This window comes from Stegodyphus dumicola, chromosome 5, assembly GCF_044657685.1.
Source record: "Stegodyphus dumicola isolate Sdum_Otavi_A_Nest chromosome 5, ASM4465768v1".
Classification (NCBI taxonomy): domain Eukaryota; kingdom Metazoa; phylum Arthropoda; class Arachnida; order Araneae; family Eresidae; genus Stegodyphus; species Stegodyphus dumicola.
In genome coordinates this window covers 1009437-1027014 of record NC_140772.1, presented here as the reverse complement: position 1 = coordinate 1027014, position 17578 = coordinate 1009437, and the positions used below count along the sequence as shown (strand labels likewise).

Sequence of the window (17578 nt, the reverse complement as noted above, 5' to 3'; positions counted from 1 at the left end):
GTGAAAAACACATATGATCTTACACTTTTTGCTTTGTAGACCACTCTAAGCAGAAAACAGATGTATCGTTAACAACTTCCTTAAAAGCCTGTGAATGAAATATTCTTAAACAAATAAAACAAAATACTAATTATTATTATTATTATTATTATTTACTATACACCTATTAACTCTTTCGCATCGATAGAGACCCAAATCTGTTTCTCTCAAACATCTGAAATGCCTGTATATACAAATTTTTGTTGGAATGGATTTTCTTTTCCCATTCAAAGTAGAATGCTACAGCATTAGCAATAGCTTACTTTTTTAAGTGAAGCGATTACTCTCTTGTGTGGTTTCACCCAGCGTGCAGTTTTCCCTTGGGACACGACTGCAGTTGAAAGCATCAATAGTGAAACATTGACAATACATAAAGAAGAGCAAAGGCACAATTCAAATAACAGAGCTACTTAATAGCTTCAAAAGAATGGTTGGTATGTCATTTAACAACTCCCGAAACCAATGCGGCATGCACTAACATGATGAAGAAAAGCACCAGGTAGAAATGTATTCAGACATTTGAGCAACCTGCTTATATCTGAATGGTCAGACGTTTCGGGTGACTTCGATGTGAATGAGTTAAAGCTGATGGAATATTTGCTGAAATTACAGGAATACCACAAGAACATTTTTTTTTTTTTTTTTTTACTTTTACTTTTAAGAAATACATAAATATATTTTTCCCATTGAAATATTTCTGTTAAATTTGATTTTAACTAGAACATGCTATATGGTAAATATCTCAGTTATAACATAAATATGAGCAATACCTTATCTCTTGATGTTAAAAATCTAGGATCGTCATTAAATGCTTCCTTGACTAGCTTGCTAAACCTTGCAAATAATTTTAATAATTGTTCTACATATTTTTCAAAGTCCTGTAAAAATAAACACACCAGAAATATAATAGTAAATAAATAAACAGAAATTTAAAACAGATGCTATATAATAACAAATGAACTTTATTTTATGGTTCAGTTTCAAACACCAAAATACTTTTAAAAATTTATATCCTCCACAAATAAGATCTATAATTCTGATTTTTTTTTTCCACGCATAAACACAATGCTAGTTGCTTGAGAAAATAAATAACCTTTTAAATTTTTTAAAGTGACTTGGCATAATTCATAGTCTCAAATCATAAGAAACTATTGTATCGTGTGTAAATTTCTCTCGATTTTCAAACTGAAGTGTATTTTCTTGTAATTATTTTGTTACCACTGATAAAAAATGACCTTGATTCAAGCAGATGTTTAAACACAGTCTCTTCCACTCACGCTGTATAATTCTAGAGTCTGTTTTGGCATAAATTTTGTTCAGTACAGTGCTAAGAATTGAGAACTTAAAAATTCATTTTTGTCATATTATGTTCTTTTAGTTTAAAAAAAAAAAAAAAAAAAAGTTATTTTAATGGCTAGTCAAATTTGTGATGTATGTAGAAAAAATGCTGTTTTTAAACCCACAGTTTGAAGCTGCTTTGAAACACCTAAAAACCGAAATTTCAGCTTCGGGCATGGTGCATGCTCTGGACAACCATGCACAGTAAACAAGGACCTATAAAAGAAGCTATTGCTTAAGTTTACATGATACAATTCAGGAACTAATAGACAGACTAAATATTCCAAAAAGTATAGATCATTTGAAGAAGATCAGGCATGTAAATCCACTGCAACGTAGGAGTACCCCATACTTTATCACAGAAGAATACGCTTGCTCAAGTTAGCAGGTAATTCTTTGCTAAAAAGAAATAAAGAAGCTCCTTTTTTGAAATGACTCATTAATGTACATAAGTGTACAAGAAGTGTATAATATACTATAACTATAAGAAGAAAAAAGATCACAGGGTAAACCAAACAAACTTCCTTTAGCAACACTCACAGAGGGCACATCCCAAAAAAGTAATGCTTTGCATAAAAGAGTCTGCAAATGAATTGCATACTATGAACTATAGCCACTAAATCAGATAATAAATTTTGAAAATTTATTCCAAATGGCAGTTTATAGCAGCAATAGAAGCAAAGCATGAAGAACTGACCAACTGTCCAGGTGGGCCCCAGATTTCAGTGAATGTCAGACAAAGGCATGGAGTACAGCTGGAGGGCTTTATGACATTATCCTATATTTACTAGATTTTAATCCCTTCAGATCACTTCAAAATTCTATGGACAGCCATCTACGTTGACTGTAAAACAGAAGTCATTAACTTCTTTATGAATAAACCTAATGACGTTAAAAAAAATATTTTGCAGCTGCCAGATAAGTAACTAAAAGTCATAGAACAAATTTGTGCTTATGCGATGAATTTTCTTGTGTTTTGTAATCATCAAAATGTTGCAAAATTTTCCAGAAAACCTATACTTTTTACATTGGAGCTGTCTTTTGGAATCTTGTAAATTTTTTAACCATCAACAAGATAAATCATGTAATTCCTAAATTAAGCTTACTAAAATAACTGCCAAGAACATACCAAATTTTACCACTCCAAAAGAAATTAAGGATATCATTAGAAAACTTTATAAGGAAAAAAACTGATGTGAACACCACAATGATTTCCTTGTATGGCTTATTAAATTATACACATTTTTTGCTGCATTTCACTTAAACTCATTTCCTCAAATTTCATTAGAAATATATTTTACATTCAATTAATTCAGTTCTGATTTCATGGCATAGCAAAAATATATTAAAACTCAAGAAATCTTCATTAAAATTGTAAAATGCAAGAAAACCTAAAGTACCAAATACAGTTTAAAAAAACAATTTTTGCAATAAAAATTAGAGTTTCTATGCCAAAACAAGCAGTTTGACCATTGGACAGAAATTTTCGGCATACAAAAATTGAAAGTTAAATACTGGCCTTCCTGCACAAAAAGAAACTTAAGTTGGTGCACCAACTGATTTAATTCACTATTCTACTAAGAGCTTCAGATGTAAACGAATTGCAGCCTCATTAGGCTTAACATCACTTAAATTTTAAATTGTTGATAATTCTACAACTATTGCATGCACATTGACTAAAGGGCATAAGCCAGAATATAACAACATTATTCAGTCACTTTTAAAGCAAAAAATGCAAAATTTCTCAACATATAAGAATAAAAAGCAGAGATCACTGAGCCAGGTAAGAGGGTCATATATATATATATATATATATATTTAAAATAAAGTTAAAAGTAAATTGGAGTCAAAGCAAGGTAATCCTGGACAATATTAATAACTGCATCCTTTTAAAGGGGTTAAACATAAAATCAAAACATTTCAAAATAAAAAATTATCATAGTAGTATAAAACTTGAATTCTAAAAATGTAAAAAGGGAAAATATACACTCTTTTGAAGAAAAAAAAAAAAAAAAAATCGAAGCACCAAAAAAGACTTTTGCAATCATGATGAAATTTGGTATACAAAAACATCTTGATCGAACATGCAAATGATCAAAGTTTCAAGGCAAATGAACAGGAATTGCGATCATAGCCCGCGTTTCTAGTGAGCAATTTGCAAAGTATAAAACCAGTAACAGAGGAGGAAAATTTATCTTTCTTTGTTGCTGCCCTTGTAATTCCTTCAAGAAGCAACTAAAAATGCCATTACGATGATTCGAAGATCTTACAGACAACTAAACAACTTAAAATGTGGTCCCATTGTAGGGTTGTATGAAGCTGGGTGGTCACAGCGAGCAACAGGCAGCCACCTGCAGCGTACACACACTGCTGTGCAAAGATGGTGGCAGCAATGCTTGCTACAAGGAAATTGCCGACGAAATGAAGGCTCTGGAAGGACAAGAATCACAAATGCAAGGCAAGATACCAGGTTCAAACTGCCCCAATGGTATCACTGTCGACCATTCAATGCACTACAGCCATGTCTATAACTTCCATGGTACCGCCCTCCATCTCATGGCCCTTGTCTGAGGCAGGGTTACGCTCACAGAGGCCTTTAAGACGTTTGCCTTTGACCCCACAACATCGGCAGAGTTGTCTGGAGAGTGGGAGTTTCTTATGAAAGCAGGTCATCTTTAGTCATCCTCCGTACATCTTTAACAGCTCAATGATATGTTGATACCATCCTGAGGCCGGTTGCATTACCCTTCATGGCCCGTTGTCCTGGGGCCATTTTCCAACAAGATAATGCCAGGCTACATACCACTCGCATATCTCTGGACTGTCTCTGCGTAGCTGATACTCTTCCTTGGCCAGCAAGGTCACCAGGCCTTTTACCAATCGAGCATGTCTGGGACATGATAGGCCGCCAGATTCGGGCACCACAAAATATTGCATATCTGGAGCGACAACTGGTGAATGCCTGGCAGAATGTGTCGCAGAATGACATTAGGAGCCTCTACCACTCATTGCCTCAACAAATTCAAGCATGCATTGCCGCCAGGGCGGTTCAAACAGTTGACTAGCTACTAATTTGAACACTCAATGCGTGATTGTGAGCCGTGAACAAGTATTATGACCTTGATTTTTTAATCCTTTTATTATCTGTGTATGAGCCATACACATATTCAATTTTATCAAAAACAACCACTTCCTTTATGGTGCTTCAATTTTTTTTTTTTTTTTTTTTTTTTTTTTTTTTTTTTTTTTTGCAAAACAGTGTATACAAGAGCATAAAAATTAATCTCCCATTATTCAAACTTTAATTCAGAACTCATCAGGGGAAAATGAATAAAAGCTTCATAAAAGTTAATTAATATGCTTCGAAAATGCGTTTTGTTCTTCTGGTAAATTTGAGATCAAAAACCGACAAAAGAAGGAAATTTATAATACATACAAACTCATATTAAACCAAAAAAAGTGAATCTGAACATTACATAATGTAAAATGATTATTCAAAAAAAAGGGGGGCTAAAATCATTATATGTATATCTGAAATTCAAATTGAAATATAAAGACAGATCACAATGTAAGTGTATTTTAAAACAAATAGTTATTTAAACAATATTCTAAAAATGAGTGTTCCCTGATTATGTTTAACTAAACTTTTAATTCCAAGAAAACGAATAACTCTTCATAAAGATTGCTTAAATAATAAAATCAAAGCACAGCCCATTTCGGCAAAAACTGAAAGTCTAATAAAAATAAAATTGAAAGAACCTATGAAATATAAAATTTAAAAAATGCAAACTTATTGAAATCATATCACATTCTTCAAACGAAAATTTACTTAATCCTTCAGATGACCAAACTGAGTTTCTTGTAGAATTCAGAGTGGCTCTGAAGAACCCAAAGATGGTAGTTCTTGGAAAAAGTATGCAATGAGGTTCAGTCTCTAACAGCAGAGCTAAGTATTTAAACGTGTGTTCAAATAAACCTCTCCTGTTAAACTCTGTTTGTGGGGAAGTCAAATGTGGGTGCGGTCGTGAAATTTACTACCACAGGGAAGGGTGACCACCAAAGTTCAAAGTGGCACCGTTAAGAAACACTAAAAATGCTGTCTTCTGTAAAATCTTAAAATTGTGAAAGTAGTACTGGCTCAAAGTTGAGGAAAAGAAAAAATATATTTAAAAAGATAAAAGTCTTCATATAATTGGGGTACAAAATGTTTCTGAAACTAAAAAGCCCCATTTTAAGCAAGAAAATTTGCCAGTAAAATATTAATAATTGAAAAGGAAAAGAAACAAAATCTTTGTACATATTTACATTAAATTTCTTACCGTAGCCACCCAACTATTACCTCTGATTAGGATTTAAGTAATAAATATCAATTCAGAAGTCAAACAACAAAAATCAGCGTTGTATTTTCAAAATTTTCACAGGACTAGTTTCGATGGTTCTGCCGAACCACCATCCTCAGCTGCAAAACCGCAAATGAACAAGATAGGAAATAATGATTAGATATGATAAGAAAGCCTGGACAAGAATAAGCAAGTGGCGCCATCTGTTGATGAAACCAGAACTAAAACATAATTTCTTTAAAGGCCAAAGGCAAAGATGGATTGGAATTAGGATCATTAACTAGAACAGAAAGGTTTTTTTTTAATGTGAAATGCTTCTAGAAAATCCATTTCTCGAATGGAAGATGTTTTTTGAATAATTTTGGCAGCAGAAAAATTGAAAGTGTGATTTTCGGACCAACAATGTTGAGCAACAGAAGACTTCTGTGTTTCCTTTTTTCTAACATATGACTCATGTTCCTTGACGCGAAATTTTAAGGCTCTCTTAGTTTGGCCAATGTAATACCACACTGGCAAGGAATCCTATAAATACCCCAGGAATTCATATACAGAATGGGGTCTTGGAGTATGGAACTCGGAATTTTATTGATGGGAGAATAAACAACCCAAAAGTTAAATTTCTGCAAAATATGTGCAACTTTATAGCTAATTGATGGAAAGAAGCGAATGACAACAGAATTTTTATAATCTCCTAAAACAAGAGTGTGCCTTTTAGTGTGTTGAGATGAGAATTTTTTAACTGCTTGATTACTAATGTTGGGTAAAAAGCCCGTCAATAGCTATTGCTTTTAAATAATTTAGTTCTTTATCAAGGGATAGTTTGGAGGAGCAAGCTTGAAGAGCACGGAAAACACAGGAATAAAATGAAGCTAACTTTTGTTTAGTCGGATGACATGATTTAAAGTGTGGTAGAAGGGAAACCGATGAAGGTTTACGGTAAACCGTAGTACTGAAATTGGATGTGTTATGTGTGACCAGAATGTCGAGAAACAGAAGAGAATTGCAAGTCTCAAGTTCAAAAGTGAATTGAATAGCAAGATCAATAGAATTCATTGTTGAAAGAACTTTATTTAAATCATCTTTATTACCTTCAAACAGGGTAAAAGTATCGTCTACGTAATGGAACCATGCCGGGAAGTTTAATGTTTCAAACAATTTTGATTCCTAATAATGCATGTAGATATCAGCCAGGATGGGAGTGAGGGGGCTTTCCATGGCTAATCCCTCAGTTTGCTCGTAATATTTATTTTGGAAAACAAAATGTGTTTGTTTCAAACAGAGTTGAGTGAGAGAAATTAGCTCATCAATTTCGATGCAAGACAAATGAAATTCACGAAATCTGGTTTCTAGACATCTTAATGCACCTTCCACTGGAACATTGGTGAATAATGATTTTACATCAAAAGAAACCATGAGTAAATTTCTAGGAGAAATGTTTTAACCTTTTTTACAAACTCTATTGAATTTTTTATTGTGTAAATGTTATTGTCTAATAGAGTTGAAAATCTAGAAACTAAATATTTAGCTAATGGATATGAGGCAGTACCTGAGTTTGATACAATAGGGCAGAAAGGAATACCACTTTTATGAATTTTGGGAAGAGCATATAATCTGGCAAAATTCGCAACAGATGAGATAAGCGAATGTTTTAAGTTGCTTGAAATGATTCGTGAAAATTTGATTGCAGTTTTCATTTTTGACAGGTCCGAAGGTGAAGGATCTTTAGGGATCGGATTATATGGTCCTTTGTTTAAGAGTTTAGTGACACCATCAATGTAAGTGTTCTTATCCATGACAGCTATCTGGCCACCTTTGCATGCCTCTGAAATGATAATATACGGGTTAGAATGAATTTCGCGCATTGTAGCTCTTTCTCTCACAGTTAGATTTGGTTTCAAAGGTTTATTATTGAATTTCACATTATGAGCGATAAGATGCCTAATCATTTCTTTCTGTGAATCTGAAACTTTACTGAACTTGAAAGTTTTTTCGATAGGAGCCAAAATCTTTGGAATCGAGAGTTTACAGGTTTGTGAGAAGTTAAAATTATATTTTAGACTTCTCTCTTGTTCTTCTGAAAGACTAACATTAGAAATATTAACTATTGGCTTGATGTTTACAATGGGAAGATTTTTTTGAACTACTGGAAGACTGTAAAAAAAGTTTTTCGAATATAACTGCAAGGGTGTTTTTATGACGGTTAACTGCATTCTCCGTTCTAGACCAAGACTTTTGTTCAAGGGCAGTGAATTTTGGATATGAATTAGGGAGTTCCAGATGAAGCTTATAGAGTTCATGTTCAATTTTGGACAATTGTTGACGTGTATCCCTTATGATGGACCGAAGTAAGGCAAGCTTGAAATTTAACAGAATTCTTGAAATGCGACTGGAAGGTTTTTGATTAGATTTGATTTGAATAAAATTGGAGATCAATTTTTTACATTTACATTTAAGTAAAAAGTCAAGATGATTCAGGAATTTTTGCTGCTTCAGGTGTAATTTAGTGAAACGATTAATGGATGAAGGCATGATAAACAATGCAGAAAATCAAACTAAATAATAATAAAGCACATACAAAACAGCAGAAAAAACTTTCACTGAAACGAATAGAAAACAAAACGCTTGTAACCAAAATGCATGAAATCAGACAAGCAAAGCACAATATCCAAATATGCGAAACATAAACAGAACTAGAAAATTGCAAAAAAGTACTTACCGAAACCCATTCAATCACAAAATGGCGGCCACACCATGTGCAAAAAAGGAAGCAAAAAATAAGCCGTTTTGGGCTCGGAAACACATACAAACGCAACACGACAAAAACCACGTGGAAAAAAGAAAGCACAAAATAAGCCTGTTTGGGACTTCTATAATTAAGACACAATAACACGCCGAACAAATACTAATTCAGAAGTCAAACAACAAAAATCAGCATTATATTTTCAAAATTTTCACAGGACTAGCTGCAAAACAGCAAATGAACAAGATATGAAATAATGATTAGATAAGAAAGTCTGGACAAGAATTTTTCTGTTCTAGTTAACGATTCTAATTCCAATCCATCTTTGCCTTCAGCGTTTAAAGAAATTATGTTTTAGTTCTGGTTTCATCAACAGATGGCACCACTTGCTTATTCTTGTTTAGGCTTTCTTATCTTATCTAATCATTATTTCCTATCTTGTTCATTTGAGGTTTTGCAGCTGAGGATGGTGGTTCGGTAAAACTATCGAAACTAGTCCTGTGAAAATTTTCAAAATATAACGCTGATATTTGTTGTTTGGCTTCTGAATTAGTATTTGTTCAGTGTGTTATTGTGTCTTAATTAATAAATATCATATCACTATAAATGAAAAATTTTTTTAAAAGTAGTTAATAGCAGCTTTCTTCAGGGTTATAGAAATTTTGAATAGAGGTGTTTTATTCTCAAAGAGAATTTTGACTAAATAATTTATTTCTTCTTGTAAGTATTCGACTTTGTTACAAATACTTTTTATTCTAAGGAGCTGAGTATGTATGGTATTTAGAATTACTCTTCTGGAGATACTGGAGTGTCAATAGATTAGTTTAACAGTAGGAAAATCAAAATTTCTTCTTGTCATAAATTTTGATATCTTTAAAGTTGATAATTTGCTAATCAAGTTAATTAATATCTCCTTGTTGAAAGTTAGTTTTATTGAGTTTCAAACATGAAGGATAAATGTGATCGAATTCTATTTTATTGAAGTTATTGATTGCAATAATATCATCCATGTATTTGTATATGCTTTAGTAATATGAACTTTGTACTTGAGATAACTGTTGTTGAAAATGAAATTCCTTGGTGAAAAGGTACACATTATAGATCACTGAACTAGATCTTATCCCCATTAGGATACTGTTGATTTGCTTAAAAAAAGCATTATTAAAAGCAATGTAATTATTAAAAAGAATACTTTCTAAATACAGCTGCCATTCTTCCTTGGAAATAACCGTAATAATTTGTGGAAATAAATCTGGTAGAGTTAAAAAGACTGTCAAATACTTCTTGCAACGGAACAGCCATGTATAAATTCTCAAAATCATTAACGGAAAATAATTTTAATTTTAATAGTGAGAAGCATTTCTAGTATCTGTGTGTTATTACTTATTATCCAAGTGAAATTGTGATCTTGCATCTGTGTGTCTTAATTAAAGTAGAGAACTGTTAAGTATTTTAGCAAAACGGTTTTCTATTTCTTTCATGTAATTTCTGGTCTTGTTAGCTATAAATTGAAATCTGGCATTTTGTGAAATTTGAGCAATGCATAAAGGTTGGAGAATCTATTGTAAAATATACTGGTGGTTATTTTAAGTCTTCAATGAATTGCAGTGAAACGTCTTTGCAGAATATTCGCCATAGTTACTGCAGCATGGAGTTCTTCTATAATCAGATTATGGTAGAAAACCTTTTAAATAATACTAAAGTTGTTACTGGCTTTGCCAATTTTCGTAATGGTAAAAAAATTCTTCAATATTTTAACTTTCTTGTCTAAATCTCATTTATTATGTGTTCTTTGGTATGCTTTTTGAAGTCATGGAGCATTGCTTCTTTCTATTCTAGATAAGTTGTAGTAGGTAAGTTAGTTTTGTAGCTGGAGAAGACTATGGAACTTTCTAGATTTTTTCCAAATTATTGGATGCTGAATTTTTTGCTTACTTTAAAAGTGGGTTGAAATTTGGTGCCAAGATTCATTAAATGCTTTAAAGTTCTGTCTTTAATAATTTCATAATTGTCTTTAATAATTTTTATATATAATTGGTGCAGCTGACTGCAACAAAAAAAGGAGTTGCACAATTAGATGTTATAGCACTCCCATGTACAAAATTTCTCTGTTCTACAGCTAATTGTTTTTGAGGTAAGCGAGACACATACATATGTATGTACAGATGTCATGGAAAAAAAATTCCTTCTGAATCCATTTTGGAAAGAAATTCCTTTATTCAGGCCATATGCACAGATATCATTGAGGAGGAGGGAAAAAAAACCATTCAAATGGATTCGAGAGAGGTAAAATGGATATTTTCATTGAAATATATCCGGAAATGTTTCTATTACAAAGCTTCCTTTACTTTGTACAAAGAAGTAAAAAATGTTAAGAAATGATCCAATTACCAAAAAATTTATAAAATATGCATCTAAAACTATCACATGACTGTGCAGTACAATAAATACCTAAAACATATATTTTTTAAATGTTCGGGAACTTGCAAACATTTGCATACTACAGAAAGAAGGGAAAGAAATCATGCCAACTTAATAGCTGGAAATCATTTAAACTTCTACCAAAAACACATTTAGAAAGAATTAAATAATGTCTTTCCTTATAAAATAATATATTTGGTTTCAAAAGACATCTTTTTTACCAGAAGACACTTTCTATAAAAATGACATATCAATCTGGTATTATTATTCTTTTTAAAAACAATTTTAACTTCTCGCCTATTTCTAATTAACTTAAAAAATTCTTATTACAAAGAAAATGTTTTAAAAACACTTAAGCATTAATTAAAATACTTCTAGCATGTTTAATTAGATATATATTACCAAAAAAAATCTATCAAATATAATACAGTCAAAGTAAAGAATTAATGGTACTTCCTTATTATAGTGGCCCCCAAGACTAAGAATCGCCAATCAACAAGATATCTCACCAGCTAGTGAGACACAAAGATATAAATAAATCACACAATATACAATAACAATAATACTCAAATCTTGTTGCCTAAGAATAGTTTTAACAATCATTATGGCAAGGCCATTTTTCTGAAACTGCTTTTAATTGATTCCTCAAAAACATAATTTTTGCCTCCACAGAAATTCTGAAAGATATGATTTGAGGTGATGTTGAGCCATGGCCTGTTGTTTACCACTACGCCACTTGGCTAAACACCCCATTCTATCCACATCTAGAATGAGGAATCGGTAGGGAAAATGACGAATTCTGATTCCTGAAATTTTAAAGACTCCGATTCCCTCATATATATATATATGTGCATGTGTAATGTTTTCAGTTATTCCCACACATCGTGGGTGAATGGTGAGGCTATTCCATTTCACGTTTTGGCAGATGGTTGACGAAGCTGGGATGATTGCAACACGGAGAAAAATGACGACTCAGGACTTTTCACTTTTAACAGCACATCTTTATTTTATTTTAAAGCAGATGATTTTTTCCAGATGAAGTTACTCAAATACTTATTCAGTAATTGAATTATTAGATACGACTGACTTATAACGTTCTAACAAAGAAAGAAGAGCATAGCGGAGGCATTAGCCGAATGAAGGCGAGAAGGCATCTGTGTAGGAGAACTTATGACGCAGCATTTATATGAAAGGTTATGTAACAGAGTAGCTTCTAGAAAAATGTAGAAAGACTTATGACGCAGCATTTATATGAGGAGGTTATGCAATAGGCGCGAATGTTCTAGAAGGTACTGGTGTAGGGGAAGATCCTGAATTGCAGAAAATTAATTAAAGGTTGCTGGTTCGCAAAGAGCAAAGCCATCATATTTCTTTTTATATTTTACATCTCCCCCCCCCGTCAAAAGGAGAGGCCTTGGTGAGAAAAGCATTAGTACAGGAGTAAAGCAAAAGTATGAGAAAAGACATGAAAACATCCAGGACATAGCGTACAAGCTTTAACTATGGCCTATCATAGTTTATGACTTTCTCATATAAAATTTGGACTTTATAGCATATGAAATTTTGAACATTAAAACTATGAGTTATAAATACATATACAATATATGACTAATTTTAAAACTATAACATAATAAATATGGAATACTGATAAATAAATAAGTTATAATTACAAAAGTTCTCAATTTTGTTAAAATGTCCATTTTGTTTTTTGAAAGTCCTTTTCATAAAAAGAGTTCGAATAGAATGAAAATATCTGGTAAAACCTCTCAATGCCAGATAGTCCACAAATATGATGCATTTTTTTCGCTGAGTATGTTTTCATAATAGTAAGCTTTGATTAGAAAATATTTTACATTTTTTAAATTTTTATATTTTAAAATGCCTTTGTTGAAAAAAAAATTAAATAATATGAAAATTGGCATCTTAATTTGTAATATAATAGAAATATTTTCATCAACAAAAATTTGAAAGAATTTTATTTGAACATTTAGTTTGTGAAAAAATTTGAACTTTTACCATGTGGAACTTTCAAGAACTTTACAAAATTTCATTGGACATTCTTATCTCAGAACACTAAAAAATGTGAATTTGTTTTAAAAGAGTACAGCGTCTAAAATTATTATTGAATTCAAAATTTTATGACATTCAGTGAAATGTCAAAATTGATTCAAAATATCGGTCAAAGTTTTATGGCAATAATTTTTTGTTTAAAAAAAGTAAATATGTTTTATATTTTCACAATTATAACTACATTTTGCTGCTCTAATGCTTTTTCTTCCACTCTGCTCACACAACTTTTCTTTTGAAGGGGGGGATATGTAAGACATAACAAAATATGATAGCTGTTTCAAAAAAATAATTGACAACCTCAAAATTAACATTCTAAATTTGGTAATCTGCCCCTAAATTCATCTCTTCTCACAGGTTCCAGACTTTTCTATCTTATGTAACGTTTTAATGCAGATGCCTCTTGTCCAATCAAATTAATTCTAAACCAAAACTGTGAACTGAAACTTTCCCACTCCCAGCCTTCTTCCTATGAAAGTACTATAACTTTTCCCTTTTCCGCGTTAGCTCTCCTGCTGGTAAGACGCTTTTCATCCATGCTGCTGCCGCTTACTTGCTTAAGATGATGTCGTACTTCAAAATGGGAGTTATTCTATTCAAATATTATTAAGAAATATCTTGTCTGAAAAAGGATTATTTGATATGCATGGAAAAAATAAAGATTGTGATTTTTCAAGATATGTTGTGCTAAATTGCATCATCATGCTTTCCACTCTGCCACCTGGCAGGACATGGGAGTATCATGATCTGGCAGGACATGGGAGTATGTCATATCCATGAAGGCATTGTTGGGAGAATCACACAGTATATAGATGAATGTTGTCTTGCTGATATTGCCTTGAAGGACAACTAGAGGTGATTGTGTGTCCCAGCAAATCACTCCCCATATTGTAACACCTTGTGTAATAGCCATATGCTGCTTGACAACAAATCATGGATCAGACCACTGGTCTGGCCGCCTCCACACGTATGTGCATTGATCATCAACACCGAGACTGAATCGAGATTTATCGCTGAAGATCACATGCCTCCAGTCAGTCACACTCCAGCTTGCCCGAGTTCAGCCAAAAATCCAACTGACACTGTCTATAATGTGGGGTCAGCGATAGGCATCTTAATGGACATCGGCAGCATATACCAGCATTGGCCAGTCATCTCTGAATGGTTTTTCTTGATACCACTGGATGCCTGAAAGGTGGTAAATGGCATCGAATCGTTAGTAGTGACGTTGTTGGTGCGGAAGTGGCCACTCTTATGAGTGCACGATCCTCACATTCATTCGTGTACCTGGAATGCCCTGACTCTATCTATCCCTTCTGTTATTCATAGTCCTCAACACTGAGCAACTACCATATCGCTCTGCCCGAGATGGTGGCCAATATGCATGTTTGACCAACCTGCTTCTCTGAGGCCTACTATACGCCCCTTCTCAAAGTAAGACAACTATTTGTACTGCTGTCGGTTACATCTCAGAGGCATCTATAGTCACAATACCATCAATCCAAGTTTAGAGATTCGTTCAAATAGCCCTATGGCACAAGTAGTCATGCTTCAAAACTCTTCCAACTGTACACCTCATATGCCCACAGCACACTTACCCATGTCTCATTGCCGTTGAAATTTAAATCATTTGTATATCTCTTGACCACATTCCTGCCAAGTTTTATGGCTATGGCTCAATTTCTTCTGAGTGCATATTTTTTTTTTTTTTTTTTTGTGATTGACTGTATATCTCAACATTTTTGTTCTATAAAGTTAAAGATTAAACAATTCTACTTTGACAAATAAATAAAAGTTGACACAAAGTAATAAAAAATTAAGTAATTTATTTATTTACTGCTAAAAATATATTTACAACAAACTTAAATTATTAGCCAGACCCATCTACTAGAAATTAAAATACTTATTCTATGCAATGAGTTTATCGAAGTAGACTTACTTTCTATTTCATTATTCTTGACCATTGGTAGACATTCTGCTAAAATATTTTCATTAAATGCTGTCACAAGCACACTTACACATGATTCAGTCAACTATTAATAAAGAAAATATTATTAACTAAGAGCTCAGATAAAACTTAATTATATGCAGCTTATGCACAGCTAAAAATAATTGAAGAAACTATTTAGTTTGCATATCACAGTTATTGAAACAAAACAATCAAGATATTTTTTTATTTTTTCTATTTAAAAAATTCTCTATAGAAAGATACATATGCTAACTTGAAATTTCGGGTGAAAAGATATTTATTTATAAAAATCCAAGTACATTCCTAAATAAAAACTAATTGAACAGATCTCAGTTAACATTGATGACTGTTGATCATCATTAATTAAATATTAAATATGTCACTTATCTCTTTTAACTGTGATCTTGCTTTTAAAGAATTGTCAATAAAATATTTTTAAAGTATATACAGTACAAATTCTGAGATATGGACTTAAGCAATTCTGGATTTTGGAAAGTTTCTGGATTTCAGATCATCAGTTTATACAGTCAAAAGTCTTTAATCCGGACTCGTTGGGACTTCGGCGATTCCAGATTATACAGTTTTTCCGGATTATAGATCATCAGTTTAAATCTGGTAAGATGACGTGCAGAAATTCTAAAATTAAAAATTTGAAACCGTAATTTAAGAAATAAAGAACAATTATGATCTAAATGGTATCAAAATTTACCAAAAAAAAAAAAAGGTTAATATTTATTTGTTTACTTTATTAAACATTTCTTTCAATGCACGCATGCGTAAAGCATACATTACGCATAGTCGAAATTAGAAAATTGCAACCAGAAAACTATTTGATGTGTGTTCGTGATATTTATAATGAAGAGGAATTTTTTTAAATCATATCAAAGACAGAGTACATCGAGATGAAATACTACATTTAGTAATGAACTATAAGCCGAATAAAATAAAAACATCTGCCCCGAAGATAAGAATAGTGCTGACAGATCAACTTCCAGTTCATTGCGCACCGCGACGTTCTCCTCCCCCGCAGAGCAGTGTGAAATTGATAAGCAGATTTTGGAATGGTTAGAGAAACAAAGGATATGCATTTATCCATTTTTTGCAGCAATTCCACTTTTTGTTTGATGGACATCGAAACATGCTTTCACTTTGTAGATCCTTTGGCAGTATCCAGCATCGGAAGTTCTATTTGACATAATCGAAAGTTCAAGCTTACTTTTATAAAATTGCTCTAATAGTCTACAAAAAATAATAAGCTGAATCCAATTCGAAGATTAAGGAATAATGCAATCTGCAACATTAACTGAAATAGATAATTTTAGCTTAGCTTATACCATCCGTTATACATTAAACATGCATGTGTAAACATACTATGCGCATGCGTACACACATATGCACATGTATAAAGGTATTACGCGAATGCGTTAACGCATATGCGCATGTGTGAACGCATTATGCGTTGACGCATGCGCAGAAAGTTTTTAACTTTGAGGTCCGGATTATAGATCATTGCGGTTTATGGGCATCCCGATTAACGACTTTTGACTGTATCTAGTACGATGACATGTAGGCATAGTAATATTGCTGCTTTGCTCATTGTTTAGCTCAAACAGTAAAATGGCAACCCCCCAACCAACCAAGGGACAAAAGTCTGTTTGTGTCCAACATCAATACAACATCAATTATTGTCACTGGCCACGCGATGTGACTCCCTAGCTAGCAAATGTTAGATAGTAATGTGCAGAAATCTCAATTAATCACATTTATGGCACATGTGCTTTCTTTTCTTCAGCATTATAGTTTCCGTTCCTACACTTCATAAGGACTTTTTTTTAATTAATTTATTTTATTTACTTATATTTGTTAATTTATTTTGTGTTGATAGTCAGGAGATGCAATTATTAGATCATTCCCAATATCGAATTTTCGGATTTTGTACTGTACTTCAGTTTTAGTCTTTGTTTATGGAAATAACTAACTTAAAATATATATTTTATTAGAATTCATTAGAAAAAATTTGGCACTTTCTGATTATCCACATCTTTACAAAAATTTGCAAAATTATTTGTGGCTTTGAGAATGGACAAAAAATTTTTGTTTGGCATCTTTACAGATTTTAGGTACTGTATTGCTCACAAATAATAATAAAAAGGTCACTTTCTAAGAAGCAAGGAATTTTACAAGGAAAAAAAAAAAAAAAAAACAATCTATACAGCCAAAATTTACATCTTTAACAGCCAGTACAAGTGAAACAGTTAAATATATAGCATATAAATCCATATGCAACTACCATTTGTATGCAAATGCATTAGTTGGCTGTTGGCTGCATGTATACTTGAAAATATGGCTAAAACATGGCAATTTTATGACATGCTGATATTGGAGAGGTCCAGATAATCAGAAAATACCAAAAATTTATCCGCCTGTGATTCTGTAATAGATTTATAGTAGTTTATAAGTTTTCCTCGCCTATTTTCTAAAACTGCAGAATATGATCTTTTTCGGAATCGAAGAAACAAATTTTTAAATAAGGTAGAAATATTTGGTAAAAATTTGGTAAGAGTCCTTACCAGCCCAGCATTGTATTCACGAACATATTTACGGTCCAATTTCGATGTGCTTCTTCGGAGAACAATTTTGTCGGATTTGGTTCGGTGAAGGAAG

At 32.4% G+C, this 17578-nt stretch overlaps 1 protein-coding gene and 1 long non-coding RNA gene across 5 annotated transcripts in view; both read right to left on the bottom strand.

The window, feature by feature from the left end:
- Positions 1-17578, bottom strand: part of LOC146997001 (uncharacterized) — a 458848-nt gene that overhangs the window by 225161 nt on the left and 216109 nt on the right. The gene's annotated exons all lie outside the window — the stretch shown is intronic.
- Positions 58-16165, bottom strand: LOC146997004 (uncharacterized). Its single transcript, XR_015041058.1, has 3 exons — positions 14885-16165; positions 810-917; positions 58-88 (listed from the first exon to the last, which is right to left on the bottom strand). It is a non-coding gene; the product is annotated as an uncharacterized LOC146997004 (long non-coding RNA).